Here is a 23,076-nt window from a genome sequence, read left to right as displayed (position 1 = left end):
CAAAAAATGTCCTGAATACCTAGTGCCTATTTGCTATGAATAATTTCTACTATTAGTTATTTTCAAATTATCAAACCTTTGTTTATTTTTACACGTCTTACCATATTTTAACCGGTTATTGTAGGTACCTAGCTACCATCAAACAAGAGTAGGTGTCAACCAACGAAAAAGCATAAGGAAGAAGTGATTGTAACGGCTGGTGGGTACCTATAATAGCCGACTATAATGTGGCAACTAGCAAAGGTGCTGTCAGCAAAAAATATACAACGGTCAAAATATTTAGAAATAATCAATAGTAAGAATTATTCACAACATATGTACTATAGTTAAGATTATACAGGACAATTTTTCCGTTGAATTAAGGTAAATGAATGAAAAATATAAAACATGCATGTTTCTCAAGAACTAATCCAACCAAAAGGTTAAATAGATAGTTGAGGTCCCAAAATTTATGTTATATATACTCTAATACGTCCTTTCACACGACAGTCCTTTGGGCTGGAAGTGTGAATGAAGTACATGCTCTTCTCATACCTTGTGTAAAAACCCGAAACTAACCAGTTGATTAAACAAGATTAATTTAAACTAATATGAAAGCATAACGCTTATATTGGGCTATTACGTTGATACTATAATCAATTACTTAACTGATTATATCATTCACTAGACATCTATTAAGAATTTAAATATCAGAGTTTACAAATATTTGAAAGATGTAAATAAATTACATTATAAGAATCATTTGAAATGAATTAAAATATACAAATTTCTGCAAAAAATCTGACACAGTTCCGATTGTAAATCGGATAAACCAAAATTTTTCATTTTGACTTAAAGTCATCCTGCAAGTTCAAAATCAACATTTTAAAATAACAACCAACCAGTGGCACATGCGCCAACCATTTCAAAATCACATCAACTTGTATAGTACACATTTAAAATGATTATGTATAACATATTCAAAGAACAACACCACATAGTCAGCTTATGCTGAGTACACATTTAACATAGCTTAAATCCTGTCACAACCCAACCAAAATACTGATTATGTATAACATATAGCGGAAATGAAATCTTATAATTATATTTACACAAAATGATTGGGTACTTCTTTCTGGCTGTATAATGACTCTAACCTTCAAGTAGGTCATGTATCGACATGTAGTATTAGCTAAATCGACTGAGCTAGATACCATACTATAAATCTGAATACATTTGCAGGTAGGATTTATTAATCATATCAATTATATCCTACAAAACATTTATTCTTGCAAACACAAGACTATATAAATACATTAAAAAATATTTTTCTTTATTCTTTATTTTCTGTTTTCACAAATTAAATATCTTTCCACTTTCTTTGTCAAAACATTTTCTTTCAAGATTAAAAATCATCATTCAATGGATATAACTTTCTTTTCTATTTTCTTTACTAAAACTTTTCCTTTCAAAGTTTTTAAATAATAAATCTATGGAATGGAATGAACTTTCTTTTCTATCGGACTACTTAGGCCCTCCGGTAACTATTATACAAAGATCCCTAGTGTGCACACCCCACATACGGCCAAACCGTAGCAGAAGATCTAAGTCCGAGGCACTGATCAACGTACCCCCCAACTATTATGTAGAGTCGAGATAATCCCGACGAGGTTTTAATTCCTTAAAACACCACAGAGGTAATCCCAACCATTACAAAAAAAAAAAAAGAACCATCTATATCTTTTCTGTAACTATTATATGATTTCAAGGTTCGAAAAATAACTTTCTATGTTAGGAAGAACATCTCCCTATATTCAAACCAATCTTAGATAAAGTGAAATACATTTCTTTGTAACCCCTTTTTGTAACTATTAAAGATTTGAGTAAAAAATCCATCATTTTCAATGCAGCAAGATGACAATCTCCGTCAATATGATTTTTTAATGAAGTTGAAATCTTCAGTATAACCATATATGTGCTAAATAACTACAATAAATTAGACTTAACTGGCTAATAAGCTTTGTTTAACTTTGATTTTCTGAAATGACAAGTTTTTATTCAAACATTAGTACAACTAATCCTATTTCTTATTTACTTAAAGCACCAACTCCCTTTTATCTCAAGTAACTCCTTTTCTTAGTTCTTGATTTAATGTTCTTCTTATCTTTCTTGTAACCAATAATATTATATACATACTCTTAAACAAAATGATAATTATGAACAATGTACGCATAACCTTTTATTTAATTTAGTAACTCGAGATATAATTCATAATCATTTTAACAACTTAACATTATTAAACTCAAATTAATCTATAACTAGAATATTAAGAAGATACGTAATCTCATTTATAAGTATTCATAAATTTAATTTATGTAATTATTAATTGAGATTAAATTAGATAATTCTAATTCCCAATACACCTCATCACCATTAAATTTCATAATCTAATCATATAACTAAATCTATATAACTATGCCATAATTTCGTTTATAAGACCGACCCTACAATCAAACTCAAAACTCCACTCTAGGTAAACTCAACTCATAATTCCCAAACTAACAAAATTAATGCACAATCCTAAATCACGAAAACAATTTATGAGCTAACCAAATAAATTCAACTACCCATCTAAGCTCAACAACTTTAACTCATAATTCCCAAACCAACGACAATTTATTCATATCCCATACCAAAAAAAATCAATTAATAATTTAAATTGTACAACATCGTGTCGTAACCCAAAATCAACATATAATCCAAACTAATTCGTCATGTCAATAATTCTTATTGATATCGTCAGAAATATAAATCAATCTTCTAATATCAGCTCTAACATGTCAAAATTAACAAATTCTAAATGCATAATGAACTCCATAGTCACCTAACATTACGAAAACGGTAAAAAAATACAGATACGACTCCCAGAACAACCTACCAGCGACCGAAAACTTTCTTAGAACTCCCTTATCGTCATTATCGCGACAACTACTGCAATGAACAACCCCAAACAAGAAAAAGCAGGAATAACTTCAATTATCCAATGGTAAATAAAATATAACTCTAAACTCTACATCAATAACCTAATTCCACATCAATGATTTCCCTAAATTCCATAACTCCCATTGTAAATCATATACATTCTAAATTACATCTCTATCCATCATCAATTTCATACACAATAAACCCAACAACAATTCAGTTTAATTCTCTTAAAATCTAAGACATCTTTCAATGCAAATCAGGAATTAAATAAATAAAACATTTAAAATTCAAAGGCTTGAATTTCATTTTGGTGGGAGTGTACCTCAAGAGGTTCAATCCTTTCATTTTCCATGGTAAATTTCTTCACACCATCTTCTTACCTTTAAACTTGATTGAAAATTTCAATTTAATGGGTATACCTTATTAATGGAGAAGAAGACCAAAAACTGTGTGTTGGTCGAATAAGGAGCCACTTATGGCGAGGTCGGCTGACAAACTGGTGCGACCTGGTGAGCGGTTCGGTGGCCGCCGTCCGATGGCCGCTGATGAATTTTGGTTTTCGGTATTCTGGGTTCTTGAATTTTCTTTGTTTTTGGGTTTTAATAAGGAAGAAGAAAAGCCTTAAGGGGGGTGGGTTCACGTGAATACATGTGGGTTTAATTTTCTTTTTTTTTTTACTTTATTTTTTTATATTATTTATTATTATTATTATTATTATTATTATTATTATTTAATTTCTACTACATATTGATACACAATAAATGACTATTGATACACAATAAATTTGGTACGAATCACGTTCTTCTTTCAATTTACTTGCACCGTTTGCTTTTTCACACAATTTAATACATTAATTTAATTTTTAATATCTGTATAATAAAAAATTATAAAAATTTAATATCAATAATCTTTGCAATGAAACGAATTAAATAAGATCTCACTTGACTATGTTTTAACTTATAGATTAAAAACTAATCACAAATTAAGAGTAATGAATGAATAGTGTACCTGATGTTGCAACTAATATGGAGCGAAGGAAGTATTTTTTAACTGAATATAGGCTTGGTCCAAATCATCATCATTGCACTTTTTGTTTATCATTTATTCATACTTTCTCTGTTCTAAAATATTCGCTATATTTTCGTTATTGATATTATTCATCGTTCAAGCTTATTTTATATATTGCGACTAATGTGTAAAAAGAAATATAGTCAAGTGAGATCTTATTTAAATCGTCTAATCAAATACTTTCATAATATCAAATTTCTATAATTTATAGATGTGTATAATTCATTATATAAATTATCAAAATAGCACATTGGATTACTTAAAATATCGTATGTAGCAACTAGCAAGTATAGTGGAACAGAAGAATTATTGTAGTTTGCACTTCATATTTATGAGTGTTTCATACTTAGAATAATATCATATTATATCATATTATACAACCTATTAAAAAGACAATAAAATACATATTTTTCACAATAGTCCTGCCAAATGGATTGATTTTATTGGATATGTGTGAATACTTGGCGATATTTTTGCTTGCACGGCCACATTTTTGCGAATCTGCTTATTCTACACTAAATTAAGCAATCATACACCTTAAATTAAGCATTAATTTTGATTGACATATTAATATAATGATGGACTACTAATTTCTATTATTAGCCATTGATTGATGTAATAATATTTGGAATTTATAAATCATTTTATATTCATTCAAAAATAATATTTTGTTAGAAAAATTACCTAGAATAATTCAATATTTTATTGATTTTCCTACAATAATTCCAATTTTTGATTAATTATGAATAATGTCAATTTTAGGGTCACTTATCCAAGAACATTATTGTCCAAATTGTAATCGATTTTTGCAGGTTAATTGCAATATATATATATATATATATATATATATATATATATATATATATATATATATATATATATTTATTAAAAATTTAAGTTAAAATCAAAATACGAAGTCACTTGATTTTTCTTTTATTTTTATTTAATTTCTTAATTTTTTATAATTCACTTTTTTTATGTAGGAAAATCAGTAAAGCTAGGCTGGATTATTTTTGGTAATTTATCCTATTTTGTTTATATGATTCCGCATTAATTGATGTAAAAATATGATATATGAAATTGATTGAGATATTAATTGATGCACCATCTAATTTTCATTCAAAAACAATATTTTGATTTTATATGATTATTCAATGATTGATACATAAATAAGGTATATAATAAATTATATGATTTCCATCCAAAAAATAATGTTTTGATTTCTATGAAATTGCCTTGCTTGATTCATTATTACTGATAATTTAATGTTGTAGTTTTTAGAGTGACTAGTAGAAAAGGTCTAAAAATTCTTTTATGTGATCAGAATGGTGAAATAAGTTCTCTCACTGATAATAATTTTGTATACAAAAGATGTTTAAAAACCTTTAAATGTTATTTAACATTATATTTGAAGTTACTTATATATATTATCAATATTTTTTTTATAGTTTTTACATAAGTTATATACGTATAATTTGAATAATTATTCATATCTAATTATTTGTTTTATCATTGGTATAATATTATTATAATGACAACTATATTTAAATGGAAAGATTTGAATCTGATAACGATAAAATGTATTTATTAGATCCTTAATATAAGTCCATATTTTCTATGTTAATTTATACTGAAAAAAATTTGTGCATTATATGAGTTTCTATACTAGTATTATACTAAAAATCTTGAAACTCATTTATTGGCTAAAGAAAAATGACATGACATTTGATATTGACTAATATCTCTATCATTACAGTATCTTTGACTAGTATTTATTTATAGTTAAATTGAGAGATTTATAAAATTTAATATAATGCAGGATATATTATTGACAATTTTCAAAATTACAAAGTTAATTTAAACATATGACTGTTAAAATTGAATGTTCAAATTACATAATATCTTTGACTTTATTTTTTGAATATCATATGTTTACATATGTCGATGCAAAAAAATCATGTGCACGGGTTTCCACACTATGCATGTATTATACTAAAAAACTTGGAAAATTTCAAGTGTCACAACGAAATGCTGTTTGCCAAATGAAACTCATTTATTGAATAAAGAAAAATGACATAACATTTAATCTTTAACAATATACCTACCATTAAAGTATGTTTGACTAGCATTTAAGATTGAGTATATTAGAAAATATAATGTACTATATAATATATTATCTTTATTTAATGGAAATTGCTATAATTATCATTTTAATTCATCACATTGGTCATGATCTACAGTACACCATTCTTTAATGAATAAGCTGGATATTGACTTGGTCTAAATTATTATTATTGTACACCACTCCTCTATTGCCTCTTTACTAGTCTACACTCACCACTCACCACTCACTAATTCATAATCTCTAACCCATACCCATAAGTCTTGGACGATGTACTCTATTTTAGTTAGTGACTAATCCAGAACTCAAAATCATGGGTACCATCAGTGTATTAAAGTAAAATAAATAAATATATTATATAAAATTTGACAAAATTTTGTTGATAAAATGAACAACCTAAGAAAACTTATTACTCAAAATGGACTTTTGCAAGCAAAATAATGAAATAATAATTCCAAGACAGTGCCACAATTATATAAAAAAGGGCAATAAATGTCATGTACATTTCATCGTACGATTCAAAAGAAATATTTAAATACTTAAAATGGACGTAGTCTCTTTGTTTGGAAGAGGAATAGCTGATGAAGAAGAAACATTATTTGATTGTACTATAATTGTTGAGTTGGAAGGCAATTTAATTTGAGTTATTCTCACTTTCTCTACTCATATGTTTGGCAGAATAACTAGCATTACTAATTACTTCACTGTCTTCGTAATCTTAATTTCTAAAATTAAACATAGATTAAACACCAAGTAGATTTTAATCACCAATTTGGAATGAAATTTAACATCAATATAAATTATGTAATATTAACATTAATTATTGACATATCAACACATAGTTCACCGTTGATTTTTAACACTTAATCCACATAAGATTTCATTCCAAATTTCTAACATTTTATAATCAATTTCATTTTTTTGTCAATACTTCGTGGAGTAGGGATTGCGTTTATTGTATGTGAGAGAAAAAAAAGTTACAAGACAAAACTCATTTTTTTTTCAAATAGAAAACGCAAAAATGATTTTTTTTAAAGCATTGGTAGCACATGCAATTGTGTCGTAAATTTTGAGGCTCCTATGCCAATTTTATCTTAAAAACCCTTAAAAATTAAGAAAATAAAAAAATAAAATAAATTACTAGTAGTTTATGATAATTCTCCATTTATTAAAAGATTAATATTTAACTATTTATTATTTGATTACCCTCACGTGAAATATTGCTTATATGTTTGCGGTAATTGAAATAATAAAGTTGATAATTATAAAGATACATTTTTGGGCCCTTATGATAACGGACCCCTGTGCTATAGACCGCTTTGCATAGGTTGTAATGTAGGCTAGGGTTAAGGTGAGATAAATTTGGAAATGTGGGACTAAAGTAGAGTATACCAAGCGATCCAAGACAATAAAACCGAAAAACACCACTTCCAATAATGATATTAACCCAAAAGCCTCAAATAAAGAACAAATGAACTCTAAAACACAACACTAACAAAATTTTTTATTTTCTCACATTTTCCCTTTTGTATGTTCATCATGCTCATAATCCTTTTCATACACAATCCCTTTTTTATTGATTTTCTCACTCAATAAATATGTATAGGTTTGTCTGGAGAACACAAAAGGAAGATTTTCTCACTCAATGAGTACATATATATAATAATCTCTTTTAAGAGGGCAAGAGGAAAAAGAAGAAACAATTAAGCAATATATGAATATATAGAGTCATATCAACCATTTATGCTAACCAAAAGCCCATACCATAATATAACGAACACAAACACCATTATAATCGCTTAACTATCCTTTAGATAAAGAGAGGGAACATTTGGCTCTTGTGGCGTTAAATAGTGTGGATACAAAAGAAAAAGGTAAAGGCACAAACTTGGCTTAACCTAAATTTAACTCATGTACATGGTAGGCAATTTGGCTATGTAGCTTATAACTAACAAACATGTTTTCATCCTTGGCCTTTGGAAAAGCATACTATACTAGAAGAGAACATACGCAATTCTAAGACTCCCTAACTAGATTTCAATGACGTAGGACTCAGAATGGAGTCTAAGAAGGTTCAATCCTAATCGGCTAGTCAAAATGCACCTCAATAGGTAGTTATCCAAGCCATCAACCAAATAATCCTAGAGCCCCCAAGTTAGGTGAAAAATAGTCAATCATTCGGTTCTAAAACAAGCATAAGGCTAGGAAAACATGAGTGTGCATAAGACCACAAGAATGTACATCAGAAGCATGCATGCCAGTTTCACAACTCAAAACATTTCATTAAAAACAAAAACTAAACATGCAAAAACAATAACAAAATCTAAGCAATAGTGACAATAATGCAGATCTTTCCAAGCTTTGAAAGCGCAAGAACCCTCCCCTAAGCCAGCTCAAGATCTGTCTCGACACTTGTGAAAGGTGAATAAGAAAACCAAAAGGGAGAAAGATCAGCATTATTGGAACTATAGCGAAGCAAGAAAATAACTAAACCGAAATCGGGTTATCTCTCGCAAGTACTTTTGTTTAGTGTCGGTAAGTTCGACACAGGTAGCCAGCAGCTCAGACGTAATAAGAAAAGAAAGAAATTATACCTACTATAGGAGTGGACTCACTCCTAGCATCTCCATCGCCTCCAGCATGGTGACCCAAAACTCTCCATCGAGCAGCAGTGGCGGAGGTAAGCAAAGTCGAACTGGGGTCATCATGAGGTGGATTGTAATGTGGGGCTCCCCCAAGCCACAGTGGAGCTAACTTTCTCTTTTTGTCTTTTCTTCTTTTTCTAGCCCGCTTCCCTTTTCGGGCTTGCTTGATAGTACAGTCAGCATCATCACAAGCATTCTTTACATAAACACTCTTCTTCTCATCTTCAACACAAACATTATTCATCTCTTTCTTACCATCATCAAACTCCTCAACAAAGACTAGGGCAACAAGAACATCACTCCCCTCAACCTCCTTCTCAATCATACTCTCACGCACCTCAAGAGAACAAATCAGCTCGACCATGGGCTCTTTGGAGGACTTAGCAAAGGCAAGCACAACCTTCTCCTAGACTACCCTTAATTCATAGTCAATTAGGGCACCCAAGGTCTTCTAAGTGTCTTTTTCTAAGATGAGGGGAGTATAAGGATCCTCGGCCATGTAAAGCACAACAAAATCACATAGGACTACAATGTTTCCCACTTGGATAGGTACATCCTCGAACTTCCCACATGGCATCTTTGTGCTACGATTGGGAAGTTGGATGGTTTTTTTGGATGGCTTGAGCTCAAAGAGAAGTTACTTGGCAATATTCATCAGTAATCCCTTAGCCTCCATCTTCCCAAGAGTCACTAGAAGCACAAAAGGCTCTCTAGCCTTCTCTTTTTTAGCCCACGTACCTTGGATGAATGTTGATGCTCATAGAAAAGGGAGCGACGAAGCATGTTGACGCTCAAGTTTCCTTCTCTCCTGTATCTTCCTCCGTCTCTCTTCTTCATTCTTCTTTTTCCTCTCTCTTTCTATTTCCACTACAACATCATTCTTCTTCTCCTCAACTTCCTCATCCTTCTTCTCACTCCCCCCTTCAAAAGCTTCCTCTTCTTCTCCCCTCTCAAGGTCACTCCTATGATCAATGCTCACTTTAAAATCATTATACGTTGAAGAAACTTCCCCATAATCACTATTAGGGGCCAAAATATGAGTGGAGTATAAAGTCCCCGATCTAAGAAAGATCGCAGTATCATGGCTAGGGTTGGAGTTTGGGGTGTTAGGGGATGGAGGTTGGGTGGACGGGTTAGGTTGAGGGTTGGATGTAAATAGCAACGGTGAAGGTGGATAGGCCATATGAGCAAGTTAAGACTCAAACAACTTCTATTGAGCTTGAAGTTGTTGCATTTGGATGATCAAGGTCTGGTTGATTTGGGAGAGGGTTTGGTTTTATTAAGCAAGAGAGCTCACTTGAGTGGATAAATAATCGTGATTTGGAGTGGCGTTCGGTGGTGGTGGTTGTGAGAATGGATAGGGAAGATTGGGGTTGGGCCTCGACACTTGAAGGCATGACATGTTTCCGTTAGGTCTAAGAAAACTCCCGCCAACTTGGTTGCTATAAGGCACATGATTGGTTTGGTTGTAGCCTTGGTTGAAGTTTCCTTGGCTAGGGTTGGGATTGAAAGGAGGTCTAAAGGGTTGGTTGTTCTAGGAAACTTGATGAGCTTACCCTTGATTTTAACCACCATAACCCACGGCCGCCGCACATTCGAGATTATACCCATAACCGGACTCCCATCTTGGTTGCACTCCCTATAGTCCGCAGTTGCCACATGCTCAGAGTTCGAGCCCCCACAATAAGATAGATCATGATTGGTGCCCCCGCGGATTCTACATGAAAAGGACTTGACTTTATTTGTCGACGAGACATTGAAACTACCTTGAGCCAGCTTGAACTTACATAATTTCTAATCCATGATTGCTTCAATTTTTGCACCGAGAGAGTCCAAGATACTCGTTTCAACCACTTGGTTGCATGGAGCTTTTGAAAGTTTTCCACCAACCCCAGAATCTAGAAGTGCCTTGATAAAGTCATTGAGACCATCGTAGAAAAAGGTGTTGAGATGGTTCTCCCCATACCTATAAAGGGGGAAAGCTTTGATCATCCTTTCAAACCTACTCCAAGTAGCACTGAGATTCTCATCATCCTCTTAGGTGAATGATGCTATTTTCTTGCGCCAATCTTGCGTTCGAAATGTAGGGTAGAACCTTTCTAGAAAATTCATCTTCAACGGAGCCCTAGTGATGGAGTTGGGCTCTAAGCATTTGTACCAATCTTTGGTGTCGCCGGCTAGACTCAAGTGAAGAGGGGATCCGCACATAGTTTGGATTGTTGGGGCATGGAGGAATAAGCTCAAAAATATCTGAAACAGCCTCCAAGTGTTGAGGGCATTCATCTTCAAACCACAAAATGGGGTCTCCTTCACCATCCGTGTGAACTGGGGGTGTATTTGGTATAGAGCTAGGTCGACGAGTAGAACATCCCCTTGAAATTCTTGAGACCCAAGTGTCCTAAATTGACCAAACAGTTGTTGATTTTCGGCCATAGGTGTTGTAGGACAATCACGTGTGGTTGGTTATGACTGAACATGAGTTAGAGATCGTCTTCTCACCCTTTGAATATTAGGATTGTAAGGAACAAGCTGTAGCTGTGATCTGCGAGTGCTACGGGTGCATGCAAAAAGCACTAGAAAACCAAGCGTAAGCACTGACAAGTAAGATTATCAAATAATTAAAAAAAACAATGCGAAAATAAACTACACCAAGAACAAAATCTAAACACAGCACCTCATCCCTAACAACGGCGCCATTTTGATAACTGATTTTTAGAGTCGTTAACAAAAGGCCAAGCTATGAAAAAATTATTTGTAACACCCTAGACACTACACATAGTATAGCGGTATAAGGGGATTGAACCACAAGTAGAAGACTTGCAAGACTCTAGACTTGAAGTAGGGAGGTTATATAAGTGAAAGGTTGATTAAAATAAACTATTAGTGACAATAAGAAAACAGAGATGGAGAGAGGAAGTTTGTGACCCTATAAATATTGTGACCCTATAAGAAAACTATGAACACATGATAAACTAGGTCAAGGGAAATTGCATAACAATCAATCAAGACACTCAAGATGGAGAGAGGAAGTTTATGACCCTATAAATCACACGAACCTACAATCGGCCTATGTCTCGTGAGGAGTGGTAGGATAAGATTCACATCAAATAGCAATCAACCAATCACCAATAATCTCAAACCCTAGCCTAACATATGAAAAATAAGACCATTCCTAGGTTTTCACTAATCAAATGTAACACCCCGGCCCCTCAGACCGCTGGTGACTACTCATGGAGACTGTAGACTGGCCCCACAAACCAACACAAGTCTTTCCAGCGCACTTTAGCCTCACTCGTGCGCACCCGGGAACACTTCCCAGGAGGTCACCCATCCTAAGAGTGCTCTTCACCAAACACGCTTAACTGTGGAGTTCTTTGCAAATGGGCTCCCTAGAAAAAAAGATGCACCTTGTTGATATGAGTAGTCTATCAATCCTTTTTCAAGCTAAATCTAGGGTATTACATCAAACTCCTGAGAAAACTACTCACACATAGTAATGACAACTATGGAAAAAGAAGTAAACAAAAACATCATTAAAAGCATAAAGAACTAAAGTGAAACCGACAAGTAATAAATAAAGCAATAAAGAACAACGGAAGCAATGAATGAAGACAATAGCAAACTACTCTATCAAATTTAATGAAAGCAAGGAAAGCATTAAATAAAGGTATTGAATGATGTCAAAGCAATACAGAGAAATAAAACTTACATAAACCAAGTTCTTGAATGAAAGAAAGCTTAAATCCAAAACATAATACTTGAAATGTAAAGGAAAGTAATAAAGGAAATCTTTAATCTAAACTAGGAAAAGAAATGTAAATTAAAGTATAAATAGTTAATGTTCTAATTTGAATGAATGAACTCTTAGAGTATGCATAGGTTTATACACAGAAAATGGGGTATTTATAGCTCTAAGACATAAGGCAAGAAAGCCCTTAAAATAGCCACGGAATAAAGCTTGCGAAGAAATCAAAGCTCGCAGTCTAGGGGTCTATTCGAACGAATGGACACTTCATTTGACCGAATGACCATTCGTTCGACCGAATGGATTTGCATTCGGTATTTCTAGCTTGATTGGAGCATTGGTTTGGGTTTTGAGGAATTATTTGCCTGAATAGGCAAGCTACTCGCCCGAGCCACTTGCATTCACCCAAATGGTTCTTGGATTCACTTGATTCAGTGACTTTGAGCCAAAAATCTTGAGTGTTGCACATCTATTCAAGTATCTAATGGCCTCCAAACTTTGCGGGATCTTTGGGGAAGACTTGGAATGCATGCTAAAGCTCTAATAGGCGCGTCTAATCCTTGATAATAGCGTCTAAGCCTCAAACATATCGCCTAGACCTTGAAATCGCTAAAAACACCTGAAATGACTTAAAAACACCTCAAAGATAAGAACATGGTAAGATCATGCGTAATGTGTATAAAATCAATCTAAATCGCGAGACTTAACACTATAATATAGTTGGAAACGTGCTCTAAAACGAGCACATTAGGTTCCTATGGTTTTCAAGCTTCGAAAGATCTGCATTATTGTTTCTATTATCTTATGTTTTTACATGATTAGTCTAGTTTTAGTTTTGTTGTAGTTCATGTTTGAGTTGTGAAACAGGCAAGCAAGCTTCTATTGTGTACATTATAGTGGTCATATTCTTACTCGTGTTTTCCTAGCCTTGTGCTTGTTTTGGAACTAAGTGCTTGACTACTTTTCGCTTAACTTGGGGGATCAATGCTTGCTTAGTTTGTGGCTTGGATGGCTACCTATTGAGGCGCATTTCGACTAGCTTGGTTAGGATTGAACTTTCTAGGACTCCATTGTGAACCCTTTCTTATTAAGTGCTACTTAGGGAATCTTAGAATTGTGCTTGTTCTTGTAGCAGGAGCAATTATCTCAATATGTAATTAAAATAAATGACAATATTTAAAATAATAATGCGGAAGTCTTTAAATGTCGATCTGCTAAAAAACTTTTAAAAATTCAAAATTTATGAGAAAAGATAATATTACATTTGAGTAGAAAAATGAAATACATATCATTTGTTCTAAAAAAAATACTTAATAAATAAAATTAAATATTTCAAGATCATCAAGCATCAAGTAAATAACAAAATGCTAAGTCCTCAATAGCATAAACAAATTGTAGAAGTGGCCTGGATCGGAACCTGAACCTAACTCTTGCGAAATTCTGCTATCCATAATACGGATGACAGTTGATTGAACCGATCAACGCTTAACGCCAAGCATAACTCCCTATCCAGTTCAAAACATGGAAATTATACAATATATTTACAAAATAATAATTTAATTACGAACTTATAATTAATTTACACCACTGTATATTTTTACTATATTCTTTCACTGTTCCATACTTTCAAGTCATTAAGAAACCATTCTCAACATTGGCAGAAATACGTTATTGCCACTTATACAATTCGGTAATCTTAATAGTTATGTAAGTTTATTTTATTAATACTCATAACCGTACCATCCTAGCTTCAAGATTAATCAAGTTTGTCATTGATCAACAAAACATTATAAATCCTGATATATGTAACGGTCTGGCTAGATTAGGGCCGAAGCCCTAAATATAACTGTGGTGGGAGTTGTCACCCCTTTAATACATTTATGTTCGAGCTTCTACAAGATAGGTAGCTAACCCCCTATCTTAAACTGCATTTTACGTGCCGACTAACACAGGCGCGGTGATTTTACATGTTGGTCCATGGTTCGACATTAACTTACTATCAAGATCATTCAATCAATATTGGATAATTTCACACAAGTACATCATATTTTTAAACTACAAATTGACTTTGATTTTGACCAACTTTCTTGATTTAACAAGATTTTTAATCAAAATATTAAATTTACCTTTATGCCCTCATAACTTTATTATTAAATTCTAACACATCGAACTTTATTTAAAACTATATTTTTAATAGTTTCTTTGTTAACTAAAAATAAAATCACACTAATAATTTAATATGCTATTAATATTTTCCAAATCAATATTCTTCACAAGTAGCTACTAGAATTAATTTCTTTTGAAATAAGTTTTCAATCAAAGTTTCAAACTTTGGAACAAATAAAACTTTTATTCTTTTCCTAAAAACAAATATTCAAATATAAGTCAAGTAAAACTGTATTCTTTGAAAAAAATTTCCAAAATTCAGAAAAATTCACCAAAGATTGATATTTAAAGTTTTGAAAAACAAGTAAAACTTATTAAGTTCACAAAAATCAATATTCTAATTATGAAAAAAATAGAATTTATAATTTTACGAAAATCAATATTTCTAGTTATAAAACAAGTAACACTTTATAAGTTCACCAAAATCAATACTTCTTGTTATAAAACAAGTAAAACTTATATTTCACAAAAATCAATTATTATTAATATAAAACAAGTAAAAATTTTATTCTTTTAATATTTACATAAAATCCAAAATTTCACGTATAATTTAAAAACAAGGAAAATTAAAAAAAAAAAAAAACTACTTTTACATCTCTTTACATAAATTTTGATCAAATAGTCAACTAAAGAATGTTTTGTACAAACTAGTTATTTAATATCGCAAAAGTTTCTTTTAAAAAATCTTATGCATTCAAGAAAACACTTTAATATTTTATAACTAATAAAAATTTCTCAAAAATATCTTTTTACTTTTTCCCTAGTTCTTTCAATGAGTGAATAGTTCTTTTAATCGAAACCCTAGAAGTTGGAAATCGTGTTTTTTGATTAGAGGTTGAGTTGAGAATCGCATTCGTTGATTGACGCAATTCGATACGAATCTTGATCTGCTACCACTCCTAGGGAGATATTGGACTATTATAGGTCGTTCGTTTGACTTGTAGGTTACCAACTTCCTCTCGTTATCTTGAGTTTAGACGCAACACCAATGAATGATTGAGTTCCTCCTTTTAAGGTACGAACACTTGAGAGTACGTTTCTAGGGTGTAGTTATTCGATCTCCCTTTTGTTTATTGATTGTTTTCCTCGCATTTAATTTCTTGTCATTAGTTTAGTTTTAAACAGCCAAGCCTTTAATAACCTTCCTTCGAGAGTTAGAGTCTAGGATCCCTCGTCTTCGTGGATCGATCTCCTACTCCCACTATACTTGTGTAGTTCTTAGGGTATTTTATAAATATTATTTGATTCGAATCTAAAATTAACGACTTCAAAAAACCCGCATATCAGATATCATGATTAATTTTCTATAACTACACATGGCAGTAGCCACATTGTTATACTGTGATAATATATTTTAGTTTTGTAAATTATATTGCATATAATTTAGGATTTTTTATATTAATTGTAATAGTCCTCACTCGCTACGTATTATTCAGTGATAATTGGGCTGATTTGATGGGTCGACAATAATAACTATGATGAAATTGCTGTAATTATTATATAAAATTTTATAATAATAATAATAATAATAATAATAATAATAATAATAATAATAATAATAATAACAGTTATTTTATGAAAAATTACATTGAATTTTCCTGCAATAACGTTAACTATTGAATAATCATGAATAATCAAAACTAAAGGGTGTAATAACTTAGAGTAAACCCGATAATCAAATGATTTTCTATAGCAAGTTTTATTATTTCAGAAAAAATATAAATTAAAATTAAATGTCGAAAAAAGTGAAAATATGTAAAAAAAAATTCTATTTTTTTTATTATTCAAAATTTTTAATATAAATTTTTAAAATTTTTCTCTAATTTTTTTTATGTTTCAATTTACTTTTTGGTAAAGTACTTACTATAGCTGATCATTCGGTTACCCGAGTTTACTTAAACACCCCCTAAAGTTTGGATTATTTATAGTTAATCAATAAGTGAGATAATTATAGAAAACTCATAAAATGATTAAATTATTCTAGGTAATTTTTCATTATTAGTAATATTATTATCATTTTATAAAAAAAATTAAAAAAGAGATTATATGATGATGTTCTAGAAGACCCAAAGCACATAGTGTGGGTTATAGGTTGTAAATAGCAAGTATAGTGGAACAGAAGAATTGTTGTAGTTTGCACTTCATATTTATGAGTGTTTCATACTTAGAATTATATCATATTATATCATATTATACAACCTATTAAAAAGACAATAAAATACATATTTTTCACATTAGTCCTGCCAAATGGATTGATTTTATTGGATATGTGTGAATACTTGGCGATATTTTTGCTTACATGGCCACATTTTTTCGAATCTGCTTATTCTACACTAAATTAAGCAATCATACACCTTAAATTAACCATTAATTTTGATTGACATATTAATATAATGATGGACTACTAATTTCTATTATTAGCCATTGATTGATGTAATAATATTTGGAATTAATAAATCATTTTATATTCATTCAAAAATAATATTTTGTTAGAAAAATTACCTAGAATAATGCAATATTTTATTGATTTTCCTACAATAATTCCAATTTTTGATTAATTATGAATAATGTCAATTTTAGGGTCACTTATCCAAGAACATTATTGTCCAAATTGTAATCGATTTTTGCAGGTTAATTGCAAAATATATATATATATATATATATATATATATATATATATATATATATATATATATATATATATATATATATATATATATATATATATATATATATATATATATATATGTATATATATATATATATATGTATATATATATATATATGTATATATATATATATATATATGTATATATATATATATATATATATATATATATATATATATATATATATATATATATATATATATATACATATATATATATACATATATATATATATATATATATATATATATATATACATATATATATATATATATATATATATATATATATATATATACATACATATATATATATATATATATATATATATATATATATATACATACATATATATATATATATATATATATATATATATATATATATATATATATATATATATATATATATATATATATATATATATATATATATATATATATATATATATATATTTATTAAAAATTTAAGTTAAAATCAAAATACAAAGTCACTTGATTTTTCTTTTATTTTTATTTAATTTCTTAATTTTTTATAATTCACTTTTTTTATGTAGGAAAATTAGTAAAGCTAGGCAAGATTATTTTTGGTAATTTATCCTATTCTGTTTATATGATTCCACATTAATTGATGTAAAAATTTGATATATGAAATTGATTGAGATATTAATAGATTAATAAAGTACTAATTTCTAATATGCTTCGTTGATTGATGCAGTAACATGGTAAATAATACACCATCTAATTTTCATTCAAAAACAATATTTTGATTTTATATGATTATTCAATGATTGATACATAAATAAGGTATATAATAAATTATATGATTTCCATCCAAAAAATAATGTTTTGATTTCTATGAAATTGCCTTGCTTGATTCATTATTACTGATAATTTAATGTTGTAGTTTTTAGAGTGACTAGTAGAAAAGGTCTAAAAATTCTTTTATGTCATCAGAATGGTGAAATAAGTTCTCTCACTAATAATAATTTTGTATACAAAAGATGTTTAAAAACCTTTAAATGTTATTTAACATTATATTTGAAGTTACTTATATATATTATCAATATTTTTTTTATAGTTTTTACATAAGTTATATACGTATAATTTGAATAATTATTCATATCTAATTATTTGTTTTATCATTGGTATAATATTATTATAATGACAACTATATTTAAATGGAAAGATTTGAATCTGATAACGATAAAATGTATTTATTAGATCCTTAATATAAGTCCATATTTTCTATATTAATTTATACTGAAAAAAATTTGTGCATTATATGAGTTTCTATACTAGTATTATACTAAAAATCTTGAAACTCATTTATTGGCTAAAGAAAAATGACATGACATTTGATATTGACTAATATCTATATCATTACAGTATCTTTGACTAGTATTTATTTATAGTTAAATTGAGAGATTTAGAAAATTTAATATAATGCAGGATATATTATTGACAATTTTCAAAATTACAAAGTTAATTTAAACATATGACTGTTAAAATTGAATGTTCAAATTACATAATATCTTTGACTTTATTTTTTGAATATCATATGTTTACATATGTCGATGCAAAAAAATCATGTGCACGGGTTTCCACACTATGCATGTATTATACTAAAAAACTTGGAAAATTTCAAGTGTCACAACGAAATGCTGTTTGCCAAATGAAACTCATTTATTGAATAAAGAAAAATGACATAACATTTAATCTTTAACAATATACCTACCATTAAAGTATGTTTGACTAGCATTTAAGATTGAGTATATTAGAAAATATAATGTACTATATAATATATTATCTTTATTTAATGGAAATTGCTATAATTATCATTTTAATTCATCACATTGGTCATGATCTACAGTACACCATTCTTTAATGAATAAGCTGGATAGTGACTTGGTCTAAATTATTATTATTGTACACCACTCCTCTATTGCCTCTTTACTAGTCTACACTCACCACTCACCACTCACTAATTCATAATCTCTAACCCATACCCATAAGTCTTGGACGATGTACTCTATTTTAGTTAGTGACTAATCCAGAACTCAAAATCATGGGTACCATCAGTGTATTAAAGTAAAATAAATAAATATATTATATAAAATTTGACAAAATTTTGTTGATAAAATGAACAACCTAAGAAAACTTATTACTCAAAATGGACTTTTGCAAGCAAAATAATGAAATAATAATTCCAAGACAGTGCCACAATTATATAAAAAAGGGCAATAAATGTCATGTACATTTCATCGTACGATTCAAAAGAAATATTTAAATACTTAAAATGGACGTAGTCTCTTTGTTTGGAAGAGGAATAGCCGATGAAGAAGAAACATTATTTGATTGTACTATAATTGTTGAGTTGGAAGGCAATTTAATTTGAGTTATTCTCACTTTCTCTACTCATATGTTTGGCAGAATAACTAGCATTACTAATTACTTCACTGTCTTCGTAATCTTAATTTCTAAAATTAAACATAGATTAAACACCAAGTAGATTTTAATCACCAATTTGGAATGAAATTTAACATCAATATAAATTATGTAATATTAACATTAATTATTGACATATCAACACATAGTTCACCGTTGATTTTTAACACTTAATCCACATAAGATTTCATTCCAAATTTCTAACATTTTATAATCAATTTTATTTTTTTGTCAATACTTCGTGGAGTAGGGATTGCGTTTATTGTATGTGAGAGAAAAAAAAGTTACAAGACAAAACTCTTTTTTTTTTTCAAATAGAAAACGCAAAAATGATTTTTTTTAAAGCATTGGTAGCACATGCAATTGTGTCGTAAATTTTGAGGCTCCTATGCCAATTTTTTCTTAAAAACCCTTAAAAATTAAGAAAATAAAAAAATAAAATAAATTACTAGTAGTTTATGATAATTCTCCATTTATTAAAAGATTAATATTTAACTATTTATTATTTAATTACCCTCACGTGAAATATTGCTTATATGTTTGCGGTAATTGAAATAATAAAGTTGATAATTATAAAGATACATTTTTGGGCCCTTTTGATAACGGAGCCCTATGCTATAGACTGCTTTGCATAGCTTATCGATGACCATGACCACATGCTACTACCCATTGTCCTAACCCTACAACATCCATTGATTTTAGTATGCACTAAGTTCATACAAGACATACTTTTCTTTTATTTTCATCCACACATTAAATTTTTATATTTTTTTTATCTAATCTACACATTTCTTATACTTCTTCATAAAATACACCTTTTTACCGGTGTCTTGGAAAATATTAGAGTAAAAATTTTACCCCATATTTTAAGAAAGTACACTTCATGTCTGACATTATAATAAAATAACTAATAATTAAAATTATATTAAACGAATGGATAATAAATAGGATTGTTGTTGTCTATTTTTAATATCTATAAGATCTTACAATAATGTAATTATCCATCCTTAACTTTTGAAGTTTTTGGGTATGTTTATGTTGAAATTTTAAAGTAGAACCATGGGTATTTTGTTTTTGATGCAAGAACCATGAGCATTTCACTTTCAAGCTAAGTAGCAAACTTTAATCAAGTTTGATGCGATTTTGTTAGCTCCACATGATTCAATTTGAAAGTGAAATTGGCCCTACAAGATCAATGCATTTGTGTACTTATTATACCCGGCGTCACTCTCACCCTCCAAAAAAAATAATTTTTAAAAAAAATAATTAAAAAAACAGTTTTCTTTGAAAAATAATTACTAAAAATAAATTGTTTTTAAAAAAATTAAATAAAAAGGGAGCACTAACAAACTTTACACAACCGCAACACTTGATTAATACATTACCATATGCTACAAATTAAATTACCATATGCTACAAACAACATGTTTATTAAACTAATGTAAATATGTTAGAAAAAAATACATATGTGATCCCATATCGAAAAATTAGAGAGTGGTTGACTAATATATATGCTTGATGTGCTACTCCTCCTAATACCAATTAGTTTTAGGATAGAACCTCATCGATTGTACGTGCAATCAACTCTCCTCTTATGTGGATCTTGTTGTGTATAAGCCCGTTAACAAATTTATCATGGTATCAGGGCCGACGATTTCCAATCATCTGGAAACAAAAAAACTCAGTCTTACTTCCACTAAAAAAAAACAATTGCAGGTTTGAAAAAAATTACTTCTATGCCGAATTTAAAAAAAATGAATGCACATGTGAAGGGAAGTGTTAGAAAATAACCCACATGTAATCCCTTATCGAAGAATTAGAGAGAGATTAACTATCATATATACTTGATGGGCCACTCCTCATAATACCAATTGGTTTTAAGATGAAACTTAACCGGGTTTGTTTGCAATCAATTCTTCTCTGATGTGGGTCTTATGTATAAGCCTAAACATATCAAAATCTAGGCATGGATCTTTTTGGCCATAGCTTGGGTAGTTTGAGTTTGTTGCCCTTTTACGTTTTGATGATGACTATACTTAAATATAAACAATTGTATTTTAGAAATTGTGTGCAGGTTGATATACGGTTTTAATAAGAATCGTTGATAGTACCTAAGACTTGGTATATGGACTTCGTACGTGTTTAAAATATCCAAGGAAGTTGGCAAGGAAGATCGCTGTAGGATGTCAAATGAAGACAGGAGGTCGATTGTTCCTAAGTTGATAATCTGACGATACTTGTTGATGAGTGAAGATAGTGCTCTGTTCCCAAGATTCAAGTCTGGAAGAATTAGAGTTAGCGGAAAAATTCTAAAGAAAGTCTTTTCTAGTTTTTCTTAGTTGATGTATGGGTAAGATTAATTTGTTGCATAATTATATTATTGAGTTAGTTTTCAAAGGAATTTTAATTATAAATATTTTTAAAATGACCATCACATTTTCTAAAGTGGTGTAGAAAACTTCTCCTAATTTTTATTCACGTTTATAGGCTTGAATTATTAGGTTTTATTTAGGAAAAATTAACTTGCCTTATTTAGAAAATAAAAACAGTAGCTTTTATTATTTGGAAAACAAGTTTTACTTATTCCTCCTTAATTTTAGAATTAAGGATTGAAGTGGGTGGTTATTTTCCTTACTATGCTACGTGGCTTTTCTACATAAAAGGAAGTAATTTTTAACCAGTTATTTGTGTAGAAAATTAACGAGAGATATTCGTTGCTCCTAAATTGCCAATTAACTTAGAAATATTTCTTGTGCAGCTTATTAATTTTATCTTTAGGTTTTGGCCTTTATAAAAAGGTTTTTCGAGAGAATTGTTGTAACTAGACTTGGGGAAGTCTAGGGGAGAAAGAGAACTTCATAGAGGAAGCTTGACTTTCTTGGGAAGCGAGAGAAAGAGAAAGAGAAGTTAGCCTAGGTTTGTTTATTTTATGTAATTGTAACGAATTGCCTAAAACATAGTAGAGAATTTGAAATCCCAAGGGGTCGTGCTTTTCCCATCTATTTAGGCCTAGAAGGTTTCCATGTCAAAATTGTGCTATCTCTTTCTAAGTTTGCGCATCAAGTTTGAGGTTCAATTCCGCAAAAACAAGGCAAAATCGCTTCAACTTATCAAACAATTCACCCCCCCTCTTGTTATCTCTAAACGTTTCTACAGAGTTAAAATTCTATTAATGTTTAAGGATGCAGTATATAACACGTATAATATTTAGCATTAGGTATGCACAAGAATTTTGTTGTATCCGAAAATC

At 29.8% G+C, this 23,076-nt stretch overlaps 1 long non-coding RNA gene across 1 annotated transcript; it reads right to left on the bottom strand.

The window, feature by feature from the left end:
- Positions 1-724: 724 nt before the first annotated feature.
- On the bottom strand, positions 725-3,764 carry LOC130828223 (uncharacterized). The gene is made up of 2 exons (XR_009047345.1): positions 3,287-3,764; positions 725-842 (listed from the first exon to the last, which is right to left on the bottom strand). It is a non-coding gene; the product is annotated as an uncharacterized LOC130828223 (long non-coding RNA).
- Between the last annotated feature and the right edge of the window lie 19,312 nt (positions 3,765-23,076).

Source organism: Amaranthus tricolor, chromosome 12, assembly GCF_026212465.1.
Source record: "Amaranthus tricolor cultivar Red isolate AtriRed21 chromosome 12, ASM2621246v1, whole genome shotgun sequence".
NCBI classification, from domain to species: Eukaryota; Viridiplantae; Streptophyta; class Magnoliopsida; order Caryophyllales; family Amaranthaceae; genus Amaranthus; species Amaranthus tricolor.
The sequence above is the reverse complement of the archived record's forward strand: the minus strand, read 5'-3'. Positions and strand labels throughout refer to the sequence as shown.